The following is a 15,402-nucleotide window of genomic DNA, read 5'->3' on the forward strand; positions in this document are numbered from 1 at the left end:
CGCCAGACCAACGCACAAGGAAGCCCGGCCCACAGCTTAGCTCCCGTTAAATCCAGCCCCCTGACCTGCCCCGCCCCTTCCGCGCGATCCTACCTCCCTATCCCGGAGCATCCTGCTTCTCAGACCCGCCCTCCTGCGTCACGCGCGCCAGTTACGCGCAAGGCCCACTCTTAAGGCACTGGGCTTCCCGCAGAGGTGCAAGCCTCGGCCCAGGCCCCTGGACGGAGGCGGGGTCCTAGGGGGCGGAGCTTAGGGGGGAGGAGGCAACGCCTTACCTGAGTTCCACAGGTTAAGACCTGGTCGCCTTCGAGAGCGTGTATTTGGGTAAGTCTCTTCCCTTTTTTGGCCTATCGTGTTACAAATTTCCTTTAAAATGTCATCGTCATAATATTAATAACGCTTAACTATTATTGTCATTGAGCACATTATCATGTTCAGATGCTGCTTTTATACACGCCATCCAGTTAATCTTCACAGTAAGTGAAAGAGGTATTATTTTCCCTTTTCTGCACAAACTGAAAGCGTTTTCTCACCAGCCAATTTGCCCACTGGTTACTGTCAGCAAAAAGCAGAGATGGGATTGAAACCTAGAAACTTCTGACTTCAGACTCAGTACTTTGAGCTACTCTGAACTATTCTGCCTCCTAAAGGCTCAAAAACAGGGACTAAATTAAAACAGAGATTTAAAAACTCCAAACTCTTCTATGTACAAAGACACCATATACAAAGTTCTTTTAACTTTGCTATGTCTTTTACAAGCAAAAGACTGGGATAAAATGTTTGTGACGTACTCAACAAAGAATCACTATTCAGAATAAAAAACTCCTACAAACCAATTTTTTTAAAAGATAATTTAATTAAAATGGGCAAAGAAAATGAATAGAAAAAAATCTGAATGGCTAATAAACATTTTAAAAATGCTCAACCTCTTTAATAATCAGGAAAACACCAAACAATGAGTTACCGTATTTCATGCGTTAGATTGACAATTCCATTTGTGGGTCTTGATCCCAAAGAAATACTTCTTCATGTGTATGAAAAAACACATAGGAAGATAATTTTATGGCAGAATTATTTATAAAAAAAAAATCAGAATTGGCTTGAATACCCTTCATGGAGAACTAGTGAAATAAACTATAGAGAATAATATGCAACATTTAAAAAATAGGTAGATATACTCTGGTAATAAAAAAAGGTTGCCAAGACATATTGTTAACTAAAAAAGCAAATTGGAGTTCCATGTAGGTATTTTTTTGCTTTACTTCCAAGTTTTAGATAACTGGATAATTTTTCTTAACACCTACATACAATGTATACACTAAAATTGTACTAAACCTAAGAGCCCACATGCCAGAGCCAGAGAGGCCAGGTAAAATCATGGCTCCACACCTACCAGCTACATAGCCTTGGACAAGTCATTTCACCTTTCTGATCCTCCGCAAGTAGCTCACGATAGTACTTAGCTCACAAGATGCTTGCATGAAAAGCATAGTGCCAAGTACGTTTTTTCAAATGTTCCCATTATTATTATACACACTCTTTTTAAATCTCTATTTCCATCCAATACCTCTCTAGCCTCTACCTTTCATGCCTAGAAGTTGTTAGTACATAGAAGGATCTTCAGGAAAGGAAAGAATTCATTCATTCATTGAACAAATATTTATCAAGCACCTATCTTGTGCTAGGATGCAGTAATCAATAAGATAATATTGCTACCCACATGACAAATAAGCGAAAGTATAATTTAATGTTTAAAAAAAAACAGGAAGAGGGCCGGCCCAGTGGCTCAGGCGGTTAGAAGGCCTGAGCCTTCCTAACTCCGAAGGCTGCCGGTTCGATTCCCACATGGGCCAGTGGGCTCTCAACCACAAGGTTGCCACTTCAACTCCTCGAGTCCCGTCCCGCAAGGGATGGTGGGCAGCGCCCCCTGCAACTAAGATTGAACACGGCACCTTGAGCTGAGCTGCCTCCCAGATGGCTCAGTTGGTTGGAGCGCGTGCTGAGCTCCCAGATGGCTCAGTTGGTTGGAGTGCGTCCTCTCAACCACAAGGTTGCCGGTTTGACTCCCGCAAGGGATGGTGGGCTGTGCCCGTTGCAACTAGAAACGGCAACTGGACCTGGAGCTGAGCTGCGCCCTCCACAACTAGGACTAAAAGGACAACAACTTGAAGCTGAACGGCACCCTCCACAACTAAGATTGAAAGGACAACAACTTGACTTAGAAAAAAGGCCTGGAAGTACATACTGTTCCCCAATAAAGACCTGTTCCCCTTCCCCAATAAAATCTTAAAAAAAAAAAAAAAAACAACAGGAAGAGAGAGGTGGTATAAGAGCTGTGTCATTTTACAGTGGGTAGTCATCTCTGAAGACATGATATGTGGGCTGAGACCATAATGAAATGGGGGATCAGGACATGAGAATATACTGGGGGGATTATGTTCTAGGCAAAGGTAACAGCAAATGCAAAGGTCCTGAGGAGGAAATAAACTTTCTGGGCATAGGCACAAGGAGCTCAGTATGACTGGAGCTGTGTGGATAAAAGGAAGAGTGGTAGGAAATGAGGCCAGGAGGGGAGATAGAACCAGATATTGCAGGGCTTTGGTGCCCAAGGAAAATGATGTGACTTTTATTTAAAACCAACAAGAGATTTTGCAGGGTTTGGATCAAGGGAGTGGCCTGTTAATGATTACATTTTGAAAATATGCCTCTATCTACTGTGGGGAAGATGGATTATAGGGTTAGGAGGCTGTTATAGGGTTAGATGAGGGATGGTAGACCAAGGTGTCCAGTAGAGGAGTAAGAAGAAGTCCAATTCAGGGTATATTTTAAATATAGAGCCAATAAATTTTGCCAGAGAGTTGGAAATGGGGAATGAGAGAAAGGAAACAGCCAATTATAACAATGGCTTCGAAAGTCTCCCCATCAAGCCTGCCCCACTGCCTTCGTTTTTTTGAAGTAACAACCTCTCAAAAATGCACAGCACTTCATAGTATAGACATAAGCCATTTCAAGGTGTCTCTTCATAGTTTATTTTTCAATTTTGTTACAAAAATGCCTTTTTCAAACTTTTTAAGATTGAAGTAAGAACAAGAAATATTACTGGGAACAAACAGGGACATTACATAAAAATGAAAGGTCAGTTCACCAAGAAGATGTACAAACCTAAATGTATATGCACCTAACAACAAATCTTCAAAATGCATGAAGAAAAAGTGACAAAACTGAAAGGAAAAATAGACAAATCCACAATTATAATTGATGATTTCAACACTCCTCTCCCAGTGATTAACAGAACAAGTAGACAGAGTATCAGCATTTCTAATCTTCTGTATAAAACAACACTTCCAATCTGCAGGCAGAATAATGTAGACTGGAACCTGTGAATGAATGTACTACTTTATATAGCAAAAGGCGCTTTGCAGATGTGATTGAGTTAAGGACCCTGAGATGGGCAAATTATCCTGAATTACCCAGGTAGGCGCAATATAATCACCAGAGCCTTTAAAAGAGTCAGAAATGTGACAATGGAAGCAGAGGTAAGGGAGAAAGAGAAGGAGAGAGAGATTTGAAAATGTCATGTTTCTGGGGGCGGATGGGTGGCTCAGTTGGTTAGAGCTCAAGCTCTGGGCAACGGGGCTGCCCGTTTGATTCCCACATGGGCCAGCGAGCTGTGCCCTCCGCAACTAGATTGAAGTCAATGAGCTGCCGCTGAGCTCCCGAGTGGCCAGATGGCTCTCAACCACAAGATTGCCAGTTCGACTCCCGCAAGGGATGGTGGGCTGCGCCCCCCGCAACTAACAACAGCGACTGGACCTGGAGCTGAGCTGCGCCCTCCACAACTAAGATTGAAAGGACAACAACTTGGATAGAGTTGATGAGTCCTGGGAAAAACACACACTGTTCCCCAATAAAATCCTGTTCCCCTTCCCCAATAAAATCTTAAAGAAAAAAAGAAAGAAAGAAAATATTATGGTTCCAGCTTTGAAAATGGGGTAAAGAACCTGGAACCAAGGAATGTAAGCAGCTTCTAGAAAAGCAAAGAAATAGATTTTCCCCTGAAGCCCCCAAAAGGAACACAGCCCATCAATCCCTTGATTTTAGCCCAGTAAGATGAATTTTGGACTTCTGACCTCCACAACTGTAAGATAATAAGTGTATGTTTTTCTAAACCACTACGTTTGTGGATGGGATAAGATACAAGGGTCAAGGGGCGGCCAGATGACTCAGGTGGTTAGAATGCGAGCTCTCAACAACAAGATTGCCGGTTTGATTCCCTCATGGGATGGTGGGTGCGACCCCTGCAACTAAGATTGAAAACGGCAACTGGACTTGGAGCTGAGCTGTGCCCTCCACAACTAGATTGAAGGACAATGACTTAGAGCTGAAGGGCCCGGGAGAAACACACTGTTCCCCAATATTCCCCAATAAAATTTAAAAAAAAAAAAAAAAGAAGATACAATGGTCAATAAGATAAAAAAAACTAATGCAACTGTCAATCAACTTGACCTAATTTACATTTATAGAACACTCCACATAACAGTAGATTACACATTCTTTTGAAATGCACAGGAAACATTCATCAAGATAGACCATATTCTATGTCAAAAGCTAAACCTAACAAATTTTAAAAAATTGGAATCATACAGAGTATGTTTTCTGATGTAATATAGGAATCAAACTAGAGATCAATAATGGGGTGGCCAGTTATCTCAGTTCTGAGAGCGCGGTGCTGGTAGCACTGAGGTTGCCGGTTTGATCCCTGCATGGGCCACTGTGAGCTGTGCCCTCCTTAAAAATGACAAATGAAAACAAACGAAAAAAAAGAAATCAATGACAGAAAGATTTCTGGAAAAATCCCCAGTTACTTGGAGACTAAACAATATACTTAACAAATAACCAATGGGTCAAAGAGGAAATCACAGGGAAATTAGTTAAGTATTTTGGATCAAATGAAAATGAAAATACAGCATATCAAAATTTGTAGGATACAGCTAAAGTAGTGTTTAGAGAGAAATTTATATACATTAAATGTTTATATTACAAAAAAGAAACATTCTCAAATCGATTATCTAAACTTCTACTTAAAAAAAAAGAAAAAAGAAAACCAGGAGAAAAGCAAATTAATCCCAAGGCAAGCTAGGGGAAAGAAACAACAAAGATAAAAAGCAGAATTTAATTAAAGGGAGACAAGAATGAGAAAAATCAATGAAACCAAAAGTTTCTGGTTCTTTGAAAATATTAATAAAATTGATAAAACTCTATCAAGACTAACAGTGAAAAAAGAGAGAAGACACAATGTATCAATATGAAGAATGAGAGAACATTATTACAGACCCTACAGATAGTGAAAGGATAATAACTATTATGAACAATTTTATGCCCATAAATTTGGCAACTTAGATTGACCAATTTCTTAAAATATAAAAACTTCTAAAGCTCACTCAAAAAGATAATCTGGCATTTCTGCCAGCTCCCCTCCCACAAAGCTGCTGGGGCTGCATCGTACTGGCTCCAAGCTCTGAGCTCCAAGCCTCAGGCTCCTGGTAAGCCAGCACCACTGTAGTCATCTTCCAGCCGCCATCATGATCATCTACCTATCTGGACCTCATTAGCCATGATGAGATAGATGTTCTTTGACATCTACAAGATCCTGGAGATCCCTGACCAGCTGTGCCTGGAGGTGGAGGGGAAGATGGTCAATAGCACACAGGGTAACACTGATGACTCTCATTGGTGGAAATGCCTCCGCTGAAGGCCCCGAGGGTGAAGGAACAGGAAAGCACAGTAGTCACTGGTGTTGATATTATCATGACCATAATTTGCAGGAAACCAGCTTCACAAAATAAACAGTGAAGCCTACAAGAAGTACATCAAAGATTACATGAAATCAATCAAAGAAAAACTTGAGGGGCTGGCCCGGTGGCTCAGGTGGTTAGAGCTCCATGCTCCTAACTCCAAAGGCTGCTGGTTCGATTCCCACATGGGCCAGTGGGCTCTCAACCACAAGGTTGCCAATTCCATTCCTCGACTCCTGCAAGGGATGGTGGGCAGCGCCCCCTACAACTAAAATTGAACACGGCACCTTGAGCTGAGCTGTACTGAGCCCCTGATGGCTCAGTTGGTTGGAGCGCGTCCTCTCAACCGCAAGGTTGCCTGTTTCGACTCCTGCAAGGGATGGTGGGCTGCGCCCCCTGCAACTAGCAACGGCAACTGGACCTGGAGCTGAGCTGCGCCCTTCACAACTAAGACTGAAAGGACAACAGCTTGACTTGGAATAAAGTCCTGGAAGTACACACTGCTCCCCAATAAAGTCCTGTTCCCCTTCCCCAATAAAATCTTTAAAAAAAAGAACAGAGACCAGAAAGAATAAAACCTTTTATGACAGGAGCTGCAGAACAAATCAAGCACATCCTTGCTAATTTCAAAAAACTACCAGTACTTTATTGGTGAAAACCTGATTCCAGATCGCATGGTTGCTCTGCTGGACTACTCTGAGGATGGTGTGACCTCAATACAATTTTCTTTAAGGATGGTTTCAAAATGGAAAAACGTTAACAAATTTGGCAGTTTGGATCTATCACCTGTCATCATAAGTGGCTGCTGCTTTTCATCCACACACCAGGAATAAGACAATGAGACTGTTGTTCTTCATTTATTTTTGACCTTGATTTATTTGGAGCAAAGGCATTGTTTTTTAGAAAAACATGTCATGTTGATTGTCTAAAAATAAAATGCATTTAAACTAAAAAAAAGTTGATAATCTGAATAGTCCTATATTTATTAAAGATAATTGATTTTGGTTAAAAATATTCCAACAAAGAAACCTCCAGACTCAAAAGGCTTCAGTGAATAATTCTACCAAATATTTAAGAAGACATAATACCAATTTTACATAATCTCTTCCAGAAAATAAAAGGAAGAAACACTTCCAGCTCATTTATGAGGCCAGAATTACCCTGATACCAAAACTATACAAAGATATTATAAGAAAACTGTAGCCCAATATTTCTCATGAAGATGTGTGAAAATCCTCAACAATAAATTAACTAATTGAATTCAACAATTTATGAAAGGGATAATACATTAGGGTCAAATTAGAGTTATCCTGAGAATGCAAGACTGGTCTAAAAACTGTTTACACAGGGCCGGCCCGGGGGCTCAGGAGGTTGGAGCTCCGTGCTCCTGATGCCAAAGGCTGCCGGTTCGATTCCCATATGGGCCAGTGGGCTCTCAACCACAAGGTTGCCGGTTCCACTCCTCAACTCCCACAAAGGATGGTGGGCTCTGCCCCCTGCAACTAACAACGGCAACTGAACCTGGAGCTGAGCTGCGCCCTCTACAACTAAGATTGAAAGGACAACAACTTGACTTGGAAAAAGTCCTGGAAGTACACACTGTTCCCCAATAAAGTCCTGTTCCCCTTTCCCAATAAAATTTTTTTTCTAAAAAAAAAGTGAAAAATTGAAGTATAATCTATATTTATATAACAAAATGCAGAACTCTCAAGCAAACAGCTCAATGAATTGTTTCAGGCTTAACACCTTGTAACCAACCACCACATATCAAGATAAAAGTTCATTTTCCATCACTCTAGAAGCCTCTGTAGTGTTCCTTTCCAGTCGATACCCCACCCAGAGGTCTCCTCCGTTCTGACCTCTATCACTATAGCTATATCACTGCTTTTTGTTTAACAGCTTTATTGAGATACTATTCATATACCATACACTCACCCATTTAAAGTGTACAGTTCAGTGGTGTATTCACAGAGCTGTGTAACCATCACCAGACTCTAACTTTATAACATTTTCATCATCCCAAAAAGAAACCCTATACTTATTATTAGCGGTCACTCCCCACCCTGCCCTCTCCCAGCACTTACTGCTTTTTAAAAAATCGACTATGTTAAGGTCTACATTATGTTCAATGAACCACATCAATTCAAAGGGCACAATTTGATGAGCTTTGACAGTTGTATGTACCTATGAAATCACCAGCGCTATCAAGACACAGAACATTTCCACCACCCCTATGAGATTCCTATTGCTCCTTTGCAATCAATCCTTGCATCTGCACCTGGACCCAAGGAACCACTGATCTGCTTTCTGTCACTATGCATTACTTTGCATTTTCTAAAATTGCATGTAAATGGACTCATACAGCTTATATGGACCTATCTGGCTTCTTTCACCCAGCATAATGATTTTGAGATTTGTCTATATTGTTGTATCTATTAGTAGGCTTACCTTCCTTTTGATTGCCAAGTAGTATTCCATTGTTTGGATATGCCACATTCTACTGTTTTTGAAAATAAATCTTTTTTTGTTTGTTTCGTTATTCCCTCCCCCACCTTTTTTTTTGTTAAAATAAAACTTTCTAGGCAGGCCTGCCTTCAAACATATAGATTTCTTAAGTTCTCTTTGATTTCAAATACAGGGATAGCAAATTAGCTTCCACATGTTCACCATCTTTTCTATTTCTTTATCATTCTGGCTTAGTTCCTGGTGGAGTGTATATGTGTGTTGTGGGTGGAGGACAGAGGCCTTCTGGGAACAGATCAGGGCCACAAAACACAAAACATCTGCCAGTATCCTTTAGCTACTTAAGGCCTACAGGGTCCGGGACACTAACATTTAAGAGTCAGAGATAGGGGGCTGGCCCGGTGGCTCAGGCGGTTAGAGCTCTATGCTCCTAACTCCGAAGCCTGCCGGTTCCATTCCCACATGGGCCAGTGGGCTCTCAACCACAAGGTTGCCGGTTCAATGCCCGCAAGGGATGGTGGGCTGCGCCCCCTGCAACTAGAAAACGGCAACTGGACCTGGAGCTGAGCTGCGCCCTCCACAACTAAGACTGAAAGGACAACAACTTGAAGCTGAACGGCACCCTCCACAACTAAGATTGAAAGGACAACAACTTGACTTGGAAAAACAGGCCTGGAAGTACACACTGTTCCCCCAATAAAGTCCTGCTCCCCTTCCCCAATAAAATCTTAAAAAAAAAAAAAAAGGAGTCAGAGATAGGGCTGGGTGCCTTGTAATCTCAGTTGACTTCAGTTTTGCAACCACTCCATTTACCAGCCATAGAAACTTAAGAGACTTACCATAAAGATGACCTGAATCAGAAGCTTAGTCTCAGGTGACAGAGTTGAATTCTGACATTCTTTTTACAACTTTGTAAAGGAATTATAGTCTCCATAGACCTAAGGAAATTGCTTAGGGCCCTGGCTGTTTCTTGTCCAAACCAAGTAATTGTTTAACTGGTGATGTGGAGGATAAAGATGGGTGGCAGAGGGAAATGCATGCTGCCTGCTGTCTGCCCTGGCCGTTCCCCTTCTGCTAATGAATGATAAACACAAGGCCCAGCCAGATGACAGTCGTTGAGGGGAAGCTGATTTAAGGGTGTATGGCCCTTGTTGGGTAAACAGGAGTCTGAAATGCCGATGGCACTTGAGAAAGCCTGTCTGTGCACCAGAGAGGTATTTGCATGGTTGGGACTTTTCTAATAAGCAAGGCTTTTTCTCCATAGGAGGCTGAAGAGCCCAAGAGCTTAGAGGGAGAAAAGAACAAATTGAGTTTCTTGGCCATGGGTTGTATTATTAAAATTCATGATTGTTTATGATTATGAGAGGAATGTGAGCAGACTCATGGTGAGGGAATTGTGTCCGAATACACAAAAAGATTAGGAAGGAAATGAAAACCACTCTTAATTCTTGACACTGAGAAATAAATTGCTATCACCATTTGACTGTATATCCTTCTCAAAATTTTTTATTCATGGGTATTTACGTTATTGAGATCACACTGATAATACATTTCTGCTTCCTGCCTTTTTTCCTTTTTCACTGTTATATACATCAGCATTGTTCTATGTCACTAAAAATTATTCATAAAAATCACTTTAATGAATATGATATATTCTACTTTTGGTAGAATCCAATATGAATCGTCATTAGAGCTACATTTTTAAAAATTTTTTCTGTTATAAATTATGTCTTATCGAACATCACTATGCATCAGTCTTTCCTATTTTTCTAATTCTTAGAATAGATTTTTCCAAATGGTATTATTGGGCCAAATAATAGCAACATTTTTAGTTTTACCAAATCATATTTCTAGCGATAATGGTTCAATACACTTATTTCACAACATCTTAACAATGGGTATTAAAATTACTTGACATCATTTCTAAATTTATAGATGAAAATATGGTGTAATGATATGGATGGACCTAGAGAACATTATGCTAAGTGAAATAAGTCAGTCAGAGAAAGACAAATACCATATGATCTCACTTATGTGTGGAATCTAAAGATCTGAATAAATGAGCAAAGTAAACAGAAATAGTCTCAGAGATACAGAGGAAAAACTGATGGTTGCTAGAAGGGGGGGTGGAGATGAGGAAGAAGGGGAAGGGATTAGACAGCATAAATTGGTAACTGCAGTATTGTCACGGGGCTATGGAAGACAGTTTGGGGAATATAATCAATAATGTAAAGATGTTGTAGGGTGTCAGATGGGAACATGTCTTATTAGGGAGACCACTTCATGGATGTTGTAGATGCCTGACCACTGTACACCTGAAGCTGAATAATATTGTATGTCAACTATAATTTAATATATATATATAGTCACAGGATGTGGAGTACAGCATAGGGAATCGAGGGAATGGAATTGTAATAGATATATATGATGTCAGAGAGGAATAGATTGGGGGAGGGGGGTTATCACTTTGTGAGAGGTGAAATGTCTTGTTTTGTACACCTGAAACTAATTTAAAAAATTTTTTAGAAAAAAGAAAATATGGAACATTGCTAATGGCCAGTATTGTTCCCTGATGGATAAGTAAACTCACAAGACTCAATAGTGCCCCAGAGGAGGAGGGGATGCGCCCCTAAGCAGTGCACCTCTTGCCCCACAGATAATGGTCCAGAGACGTGTTCCTCTCAACTCCCACGCCCAATCATTGTCTCATTGACTTCTGGAACCCATTTCTTCCTCCTTATACTGACTTCCACTGTTCAGGGTAAGGTTCTCATTACTTCTTTATTTTTTTTGTTCTTCCTTCAGACATTTTATTATGAAATCTGTCATACCTGCAGAAATGTACACTGCACTGTTATTGTAAGTCTCCTAATTGGCTTCCCTGCTTCTAAGGTTCTCACTTCAGTAAGTGTCCTCTGCAGTCAGAGGACCTAACCACAACTCATCTCTAATTTGTGGCCCTGCCCACTCTCCAGCCTCCTTTAAAAATCCGAACTGGCTCCCTATGGCCTGACAGAAGCTACTTAAGCTCATCATGGTATTCAAGGCTGTACATACTCTAACCTTGCTTACCTTCTGCCTGTCCTATCTTCCTCTCCAGTCAGAGACAAATGCTTCACAAGAGTTACATTGAATGTTTCCTATGTGCCAGGTACTGTGCACGAAGTTCAAAGCATAGCAAACCATCCTGCCAGGTTGAGTGTTATCATATTATCCCTTTTAACAGATGAGAAGACTAAGGCTCAGGGTTAAGTGATTTGTTGCAGAACACACAGCTGGTACTGGTGTTTCAGAACCCATGTTTTTACCCCAGATCACCATACTTGGTCTTCTCCAGACAACACTCTGTCTTTCAGGCTTTTGCCCAAATTGGTGGCTGTTTGAACCTTCTTTTTAGGCCTAGAGATGAATGTCTTAAAGTCCTGCCCACCTGTTATCATGTTCCTCCACCTCTTTTTTTCAGGCACCCTGGTCCTTTTAGAATACACAGTATTCCTTTGTACTGAATGCAGAAACCCCACTGGAGCACAGTTTAAAACCCTCCATACAGGCTGTGTGTTCCTTAGCAGCAGAGACCTTTTCTTGTTTATGTCTGGTCTTTGGGTCCAGGACGGTATCTGATGAGAAAGTGCCACTCAGGAGATTTTAGCCAGCCTCAGACAGAACTGTCTCCGTTTTCAGCTTGTGCTTGTATTCACTCACTTAGTTGCGCAACAAACATTTGTAATGGCATGGATAGTGAACTAGGACTCAGATTGTATCCTTCCCTGCATTAATGAATTCTTATACTCTGGTGGTAGGAGTATAAGTGGTACAACCACTTAGGAAAACAGTATGTACTAAAGCTAAACTCATGCCTGTTCTATGACCCAGCATTTCCACTCCTACTGTTTCCCCGAAAATAAGACCTAGCCGGACAATCAGTTCTAATGCGTCTTTTGGAGCAAAAATTAATATAAGACCCAGTATTATATTATGTTATATATTATACCCGGTCTTATAGTAAAATAAGACTGGGTCTAATATTAATTTTTGCTCCAAAAGACGCATTAGAGCTGATTGTCTGGCTAGGTCTTACGTTTGGGGAAACATGGTAGGTAGATACTGGAGAGGAATGCTTACATGTATGCATGAAAAGACGTACACAATTGTTTATAGGAGCTAAGGAAAGACTGAAGATAGAGAGTATATAAAATGGAGTCACTTTAACCACGTTGCTAACATTATGAATGTATGAAAGTTAAGGCATGAGGAAAGACTCTATTCTTGTTCTAACTAGCTTGGGAACTTAAACTTTTAAACTTTCCAGTTCTGTGTCAATGCCTGGATATACATCTGGACATACACCAGACCTCCAGATAACCGTCTGATTATCCCCTGAAGGACTCAGGTATCCAGGCCACCTGACATCCATTAAGCAGACCACCAGACCTGACCAGACTTCCTGATGTCCATCTTCCAGACCACCTGGCATCCATCATCCAGACTGCCTGACATCTGACTGATAACCGTCCTGGACCAACCCTAGGGCTAAGAATGCAGGACTGATATTTCTTTAGAATATACTTTTTACTATAAAAACTCTTAACTTTTCTTTCTTCTTTGGAACACTTCTGGGTTTTTGCCTAGTTGTTTTTCCAGTTTGCAAACTCTAAGATACTTGAATAAATCTTTGTTATTTATTTCTAGCCAAAGCCTCCAGACTCTTTTTGGGTTCTTTCGACAGAGCATTATTTCAAAAGCTCAAACCAGAAAATTTCCAAGTGTCTGTCAACAGGAGGATAAATTGTGATATATTCACACAGTGGAATACTACATAGCAATGACAATGAAAAAACTATACAGACAACAGAGATGAATCTCGTATGATGTTAAGTAAAAGAAGCCAGGCACAAGAGTATATACAAAAGAGTATATACAAACTCCATTTATATGTAAAGTCCCAAGAATAGTAAAACTAATCTATGTTGTTAGAAGTCAGGATAGTGGTGACCCTTGGTGTGGGGACAGAGTCCCAGAGTGCAGTTTCCAGGCTCTCGGCCTCACATGGAAAGGTGCTGGCTCGGTTATTAGATGGCCATCAGCTGTAATCAGATGGCCATCTGCTGTGGCTGGGTGGCCATCAGCTGTTACCGGTTAGCCATTAGCCACTAATATAACTGCCGTGGCTACAGTGGCAAGGGAGTTGGTTGGTTGGCAGAGAAGCAGACGGTGGATTGCGCATCGTGTGGCTCCTGCTCCCTGTATCTCCAACCCAGCCGCCAGCGAGACGATATTGGTATGAAGCCCCTATCCATGGCTCCGTCTGTGTTCATTTTTGGCCTCACCATGTCCTGCGTTCTTGTGCGGGGAGCAGGAGCTGAGACCCTGCATGACACTTGGGATGGGGGAGGCCTAGTGACGAGGCTGGCACTCCAAGAGGGCTCGTGAAGTTTTGATTCTTGATCTGGGTACTGAGCCATACGGGGGTGTGTGCAGTTTGAGAAAATTCATATTTATGACTTGTGCTTTATATGTTTTTCCTCAATAAAAAGTTGAAAAACAAACAAAAACAACAAACAACTCCAAGACGCCAGTGAGCTTAAAATAAAATCCAGATTGACCACCAGAACCTACAAAGTCCTTTATAGCCCCTACCTATCTCTCAGACTTACTTCCCCCTCCTATGTTTTCTTTACCTGCCCACCAGCACTTTTCAAACCCTCAACCGCACCCTTTTCAGCAAGTTCAGGCTGCAGGGAGAGTGACCTGGATGGGACTGGGGGCTACCACTTGGAGATCCTGGAATGTAGGTCGAGGAGACTGAGGCAAGAGAATGCATGCAAAAGGTTTCAAGTATGCCCTAGAGGGCTCCAGTTTGCTTTTTCTTTTCTCCCCCTTTAAACAATTGGCCACAAGCCATACTAAGAGAGGAGAGAAATCCAGAGATTTAGAGCCTCCTCTGAGAATGTGTAAAAGACTCATCTATTGAGAGCAGAGGGTCTCAGATGTCATTCCTATGCAATTGAATCCCCTGGGGCACTCAGAATTCAGTCTCCTACAGCTTCCAGACTGTCAATTCCAATTGTCTGTGGGGAGTGGTACAAGAGACATACTTTGAATAAGTCTGTTCCTAATTTGGGGCAATTCATTGCCTCTGAGCCTCATTTCCCCTGCAAAGTCAGATAAAAACAGTAACTGCCTTAGGGGTTATAGGTATTAAATAAACTATATCAGGTGCTTAGCATTGGTTCCTAACACCTACCATGTTCCTTCCTTCACTGAGCACCTACTATGTTCCAGACATGTTCTGAGCACTAGGGGTATAGCAGTGAACAGGACAGGCAAAATCCCTGCCTCATGGAGTCGCCTGTCTTGTAAGGAAGACAATGGACTGCCACTAAGCAAGTAAGCAAATATATACTATGATGGGGCTTGAGGAAAAACAAGCTGACAAAGGCAGTGGGGTAGTATGGGTGCTATTTTATATAAGGTGGCAAAGAAAGTCTGTAAAGAAGGCATTTACATTCCTGAGAACTGAAGACAGACAGCTGCCAGAGCTGTGTGAGGGAAGAGTGGTTCCTGGCAGAGGATAGCAGGAGCAAAGGCCTTGGGGCAGGATCATGCCTGGCACAGAAAGGACGTATTTGGCTGAGCAAGGAGACCAGGGCCAGATAAATGGGGCCCACTAGGCCACAGTAAGGAATTTGACTTTGTTCTGAGTGAAGTTTGGAGCCACCGGGCCGTTTGGAGCAGAGAAGTGACATGACCTTCATCCTCTGTGGTTAAGAGTATACTGCAGGAGTATACTGGAAGCTGCCACCAATCCTAAAGGGGGGAAGTGGTGGCTCAGACAAGGGTGGTGGCAGGCAGTGGAGATGGTGGAAAGGGGTTGGATTTGAGATACATTGTGAAGGTGGAGCTGATAGGATTTGCTGATGGTTCCTTTGTAGAGCATGGGAAGGAGAAAGGTCAAGGATGATTCCAGGGTTTGGGGCTGGACAGCTGGAAGGATGGGGCAGCCATCCCCTTAGACGGGGACAGCTGTGGGATGAACAAAGATATCCTGGGGGCAAACGCAAGAGTTCAGATTTAGAGCTGCCAGAAGACCATCACATGGAGATGTACATTTCTTGCTTTGCTTAAAACTCCAGAGATGAGGTAG

The 15,402-nt window shown here is 41.9% G+C and overlaps 1 long non-coding RNA gene across 1 annotated transcript; it reads left to right on the top strand.

Moving 5' to 3' along the window:
* The first annotated feature begins 56 nt into the window (after positions 1-56).
* Positions 57-12,902, top strand: LOC117015712 (uncharacterized). Its single transcript, XR_004421782.1, has 3 exons — positions 57-324; positions 10,785-11,019; positions 12,642-12,902. It is a non-coding gene; the product is annotated as an uncharacterized LOC117015712 (long non-coding RNA).
* Positions 12,903-15,402: the final 2,500 nt, after the last annotated feature.

This window comes from Rhinolophus ferrumequinum, chromosome 23 (assembly GCF_004115265.2).
Source record: "Rhinolophus ferrumequinum isolate MPI-CBG mRhiFer1 chromosome 23, mRhiFer1_v1.p, whole genome shotgun sequence".
Taxonomy (NCBI): Eukaryota; Metazoa; Chordata; class Mammalia; order Chiroptera; family Rhinolophidae; genus Rhinolophus; species Rhinolophus ferrumequinum.